General features: G+C 43.0%; 1 protein-coding gene across 2 annotated transcripts in view; it reads right to left on the reverse strand.

Annotated features, from left to right (window-relative positions):
- Positions 1-4,122, reverse strand: part of PELI1 (pellino E3 ubiquitin protein ligase 1) — a 151,221-nt gene extending 147,099 nt beyond the window's left edge. For both annotated transcript variants that reach the window (XM_045514399.2, XM_074341220.1), the window contains exon 1: positions 4,069-4,122. The gene's annotated coding sequence lies outside the window, so the exon portion shown is untranslated. The remainder of the gene's footprint in view (positions 1-4,068) is intronic.
- Between the last annotated feature and the right edge of the window lie 1,878 nt (positions 4,123-6,000).

The raw sequence follows: 6,000 nt of genomic DNA on the forward strand, positions 1-6,000 counted from the left end.
TCATGGCGTCCAATTTAGAGCCCAGGAATGTGGCCCTGGAGGAAGTCTTTCCTTTGCATTTCCCTAGAAGGTTAGTATGAAAGAGAAATAACCCATAAACCCCACCCTCTGGCCTGCGTCAGTGTTTGTTCAATGTACTTAGACAACTTTTACTCTGCTGAGAGAACTCACTCAGTCAGAGCACGAACCACAGCGGGAGTGATGAGCATCCTTTATTTGAGGCATTAAAAAGGACAGAGATTTTTAAGGCTTTCCCTTTGATTCACTAATATAACCCACCTTTGTTTATAATTTGTCCATTTTCTTATGCCCATTGATTCAGGCTCTTTCTGCTCTGAGCCTCAGCCAGTTGCTCGTGGAATTCATGAAGGGGCTCTGACTGCTCCCAGTCCCTGTGCTGCTGCATCTTGTCAGGAATGTTGCTGGGCAATGGTGGTGTTATTGCCCAATCTCCAGGCCTCCCCACTGGGACCCTGAAGTTTAGGAGAAAAAGGAGGAGGGACCTTGCCCTGTACTGGAGCCCCTGTATCCAACTGTGATGCATGAAGCAGCAACACTGACATCACTTGAGAGCTCATGAGAAACGCAGAATCCCGGACTTACTGAATCAGAATCTGCATTTTTAGGCAGATTCCAGGTGATTCATATGCACAGTAAAGATTGCAAGCATGCTCTGGGTAGCTATGTGGAGCCTACAGTTCTTGAATTCTCATTGTTTAGGTCTTGAATCGTGACCTGTCTTTTCACTTATTTTGAATCAGATATCCCAGAATAACCCTGCTCCATCTGGCACTAGTGGATGGACACCTCCATCCCGATTCCCACAACTGGAGGTCCTTGGTAATCCCACCTGCCAAAGCTGGCCAGCATTTTTCCTTCCCCTGGTTGTGCACGACTTTCTATTCTCAGCACCTGCCTGGGAGCACCACTTCTGCCCCGTCCTGCCCTGTGTTCCTGCCAGCTCCCCTCTCCCTTGAACTCGTTGGGTTCTCCACGCAGAAGTATAGGGGGAGGAGTGACTGGAACTTCCTCTTCAGAACTGACTTGGACAGATTCAAACACTGATGAGCACAGTTCAGAGAGGAAGTAGAATCAGCTGAGAGACGCAGGGAACAGGACATTGGTTTCTGGATGTCTCATTTCCAGAGCAACCTGAGGTCAACACATCAGTTCTGTTTAAGTCTCCATTACCTAATTTTAAGTTGATGAGAAAGCTACCTTTGAATCCTTCTGTGAAATCCGTTAAACCTCAAAGTTTCTCTGTATATTTGCTCTTGAGGTCAGTTCAACAGGGGATGTGTGGCCAGCAAACAGCTAGTGTTGACTTTACTAGAAGTCTAATGGTCCCTTTTGTTTTTTTATTAAGCATGGACTCCATTAACCTGTCATTATGGGATACCACCATGCCATGGAGTCGAATGGTTAATTTGGTATGCCTTTAATAGTAGTCTCTAATTATAAAGGCTATTTTCAAAATCTCACATCTGATCGTTCCTGAAGAGGAAGGATTTCTCACCAAGAAAACCAGATTTAAACTTGGGCAGCAATTACTCATCTTTCTTTTTCCCGGCATTATGACTATAGTAGACAATGGATTGGTGCCTGAAATAATCTCAAGCTTTTCCCACTTAAACTGTGTCAATTTCTAGGCTCACTCTCACATCTGCAGAAGTGGAGACCATATTGTCATAAGCTGATCATCAACTTCAGCCTGCAATTTGCTGAGGGTCATCTTCTTGACTTGTCTGAATCAGCACATGGTTAAATTTGATTGCCATTGCGTCCAGATAGACTAAGTGCTTGTCAATAGATGTGCAAGTTGACTTGAGAAAAGTAAATTAACTATACAAGTGAATTGACTCACGTATGCTTGGAACACTCTGAGCTGCTGCTGCACTGCACATCTCTAGGGGGTGCCATTGTTGTCCATGTAAATGGAGTTCATGAGCAGTGCACAACCTGTGAGACTGCATGTAGTGTCCCTGGGAACATTATTTTCCTGACTTTGCCTGTGGTTGGTGCCTTGTCATCCATCTGTTTCAGCTTAAATATCACCTCCTCAGAAAGTCTTCCTTGATCATTTAATCCAAAAGAGCTGCATCCTTACTTCCCATTCTGTTTATTTCCTTCAAGGTACTTATCACAGTCTGAAAGGATCTAGCTTAGTCTTTGGCTCTCTGTACTAACCTGGAAGTTTCTGGAGGGCATGGATGTTGTCTGTTTGATACACAGTAGGTGCTTAACATGCATTTATGGAATAGGCAAATGAGATACTCAATGTGTGACTTTTCAAGCAATGCCTACAAGGAGGATAACTTCAGGAATCTTTTAGTCTATCACCAAAATGCTGACGTAAACTTTCTTCCATGGTTATTCTTTCTGAAAATGTTTTTTTATAACTTGTTTTATTTTGTCTTGTCTTTTTACCTCTGCTATCTTAAGGTACAAATAATGACCTTAAACCTCCCTGAAATGAAAAAGCCAACTGGTATATGAGTGCCTATTGACTACCAGGCATGGTTATAAACGCAAAGCAGTGAAAACCATAGTCCTTACAATGATGACACAAGACATAAAGGTGAAATGCTGATGCTTTTTAAATATTCAAGCCACACCTATGTTCTTAAGGACTGACAGAGAAGAGGAATATCCTTCATTGCTTAATATCCTCAGAATCAGAAAGATATTCCTTTAAAATATTTTTTCTGGTACAATAAAAATTTTAACACCAATTTGAGGAAAGAACAGAGCATTATCATAAGGAAAAAACATGATTAATTACGAAATCAATTGTACAACCATGACTGCTACAGAGGCTTGTATGTTTATTTAGCCTGAGAAAAAGATTTTATAAAGGTTGGTGCTGAGTCTGACGGTCTTAAAGGGAACGTAATGGGGTTCCTGATTTGAACCTTAACTAGTTCCACCAGCAAGACTAGAACACATCCAAGTATATCCGAGTACGTCCAAGTACAGACGGACAAACAGCTCTCGGATGTGTATTTGCATGAGAAATTGTCAAGGGTGCCTCTGTGGGGGAGACTGGGAAGGACTCTGGTCTGAGCCTGTGGAAAGAGGGCAGATGCCCAAGAACTGCTTTCAGGAAGGATCTGCGTCATAGAGCTGTGAATAGTGTCCCCTGGAGTCCAGAGGGTGGAGGCTGGCCTAGCACCTGTGCTTTGAGGACTCCAGGGGACACAGTGCTGGCACCTCGAGGGTTGAGTCTTGGGTCCATCAGGAGAAAAGACATTACAGTATTTGTGGAGGGCACGTAAGGAGTAGTGGCCTTGGCTAGAAGCACAAACATGGGGCATAAAGGTGGCTGGAGTGGGAACAGTCAAACAACACGTGGGGTGAAATTTCGGGGTGTGACTTTGAAGGGCCTCAGAGATCTTGCTTCACTCGGATGGGGCAACGTAGGGAGCTGCTATTGCTATGAGTCATAGGCCAATAAAGCTAGACAAACTCAGGTTATAGAGTTTGAATGCAAATATTCGAAGAGAAGAGCTGGGCCTATAATGTAGCAGAAAGATGTGAGCAAAAGATAGGGAGTAGGAATGTGCACATCGTATTCTAGAAGCAGGGTCTTGGGGTGGAGGGGGCGGTTGATGGGAAACCAGGGTGCAAAGATAGATGGTGGCCAGAAGCAGAAGCTAAGGAGGGTGCCCTTGGCGGTTGATCAGAAGGAGAGTGATGCAAGGAAATCAGGATTCAGGGAGATTTACCCGGTCCTGGTGTTTAGCAGTAGTTTTCAAACTTGCTGCAGCAGTAAAAACATTCTGTGAAACGAAATCTAATGAGGACGCTTTGTCGGTGTGAAGTAGATCCGACCAGAATGGTTGACAGGGCGGGGAGGGGGTCGGGAAAAAGACGGGGTCTGGGCTGCAGGGTGATGCCCGCCCGACAGTTACTTCTGGGTGTTGGGATAGTTGGGAGTTTAAACTTTTTTTTCCCTAACCTGTATTTTCTAATATAAACAGTTATTAGTCTTATAATTAAAAATTCCAAAGCTATTTTAAAAACAAAAACAGTTCATTGCTTTGTATTTAGAATCAGTTCATAGCTCACCTCCTCCAAAAACTTTTCTTCTTTCTCTGAACCTCACGCATTTCCTTCTAGCACATCTTGCACGTGTTTTGGAGCCTGTGGATAGAATCACAGAGGTGCCACCGTGGTCCATTCAGGCCATGATAACAGAAGCCCACAGACTGGGTGGCTTACCAGCAACAGAAACTTCTTTCTCACAGTTTTGGAGACTGGAAAGCCCAAGATCAAGGCACCAGCACACTGGTGTCTGGTGAGAGCCTGCTTCCTAGACGACTGACTAGCCACTGTGTCCTGACACGGCACAAGGGGCAGGGGGCCTCTTTTATAACCGTACTAATCCCATTCATGAGGGCTTCACTCTCATGACCTAATCACCTCCCAAAGGCCATCACCTCCAAATGCCATCACACTGGGGATTCAGTTTCAATACACAAATTTTGTGGGGACACAATCAGTCCATATATACAGCAGGCACCTACTGCCCAAGGTATGTTAATATTCCTTCCTAACTAGTCTGTAAACTAAGATCTGTGAACTTACTAAGGTCAGCTTCTCTTAATCCAGGTATCCTTCCTATTCATCAATAGGTGCTCAGTTAATACCTATCATCTAAGGAAAGATCCTTCTGCTAAAGTGCAAGGGAGCAGGACCAGAAGCTTGCTTGTAGCTATTAAAGCCCTGTTAGGAATACGGCCTACAGCCTTAGGAACTTTTGCATATATCTTGAATGTTGACTCGTTTTTAAATTAATTACTGGATTCCTACTGCTATCTGTAATGTTACATATTTGGTCCTAGCCAAAAGAAACTGCACCTGAAGCAATTCTGCCACTTACTCTGGAGAACTTAATCTTTTAATAATTAGAGTAGGACATGACAGAAAAAAGTGTGGGAGGCTGAATGCCAATACAGCTCAACCTTGAGGAAATACTAGGTGATGGGTAACAGGGAGCATGTGTGTTAATCTCAGGCTTCAAACCAGCTAGGTGTGTGTCTGGTCATAGGTGTTTCAAGTCACACCTCCATCTGCCCACTCAAGGCCATTCTGCTCTTTCATCCTCCCTCCTTCTGCCCTTGTGTTACACACACACACACACACACACACACACACACACACACACACACACACACAATCTTGGTGCTGTGCTCCTTTGTAACTCTTTCAATAAGCCTTTGTTCTATAGATCTATATGTTTTGGTTAAATCCTCGTCCCTTCTGAATAGACTTACCATATGACCCAGTAATCCCACTCCTGGGCATCTATTCAGAAGGAACCCTACTTCAAAAAGACACCTGCACCCCAATGTTCATAGCAGCACTATTTACAATGGCCAAGACATGGAAACAGCCTAAATGTCCATCAACAGATGACTAAATAAAGAAGATGTGGTATATTTATATGATGGAATACTATTCAGCCACAAAAACCAACAACATAACGCCATTTGCAGCAACATGGATGTTCCTGGAGAATGTCATTCTAAGTGAAGTAAGCCAGAAAGAGAAAGAAAAATACATGAGATCGCTCATATGAGGAATCTAAGAAAAACAAAACAAAACAGAAATACAAAACAGAAACAGACTCATAGACACATAGAATACAAACTTGTGGTTGCCACGGGGGCGGGAGATGGGAAGGGACAGACTGGGATTTTAAAATGCAGAATAGATAAACAAGATTATACTGTATAGCACAGGGAAATATATACAAGATCTTGTGGTAGCTCATAGTGAAAAAAAAAGTGACAATGAATATATGTATGTTCATGTATAACTGAAAAATTGTGCTCTACACTGGAATTTGACACAACATTGTAAAATGACTATTACTCAATAAAAAAAGTTAAAGAAAAAAAGAAAGAAAGAAAGAAAGAAAGAAAGAAAGAAAGAAATCCTAGTCCCTTCTGGATCATTGAACAGGCAGAGGTTTTCCTTTCTCTCCAGTTCCTGGCT

Source organism: Camelus bactrianus, chromosome 15 (genome assembly GCF_048773025.1).
Source record: "Camelus bactrianus isolate YW-2024 breed Bactrian camel chromosome 15, ASM4877302v1, whole genome shotgun sequence".
NCBI lineage: Eukaryota > Metazoa > Chordata > Mammalia > Artiodactyla > Camelidae > Camelus > Camelus bactrianus.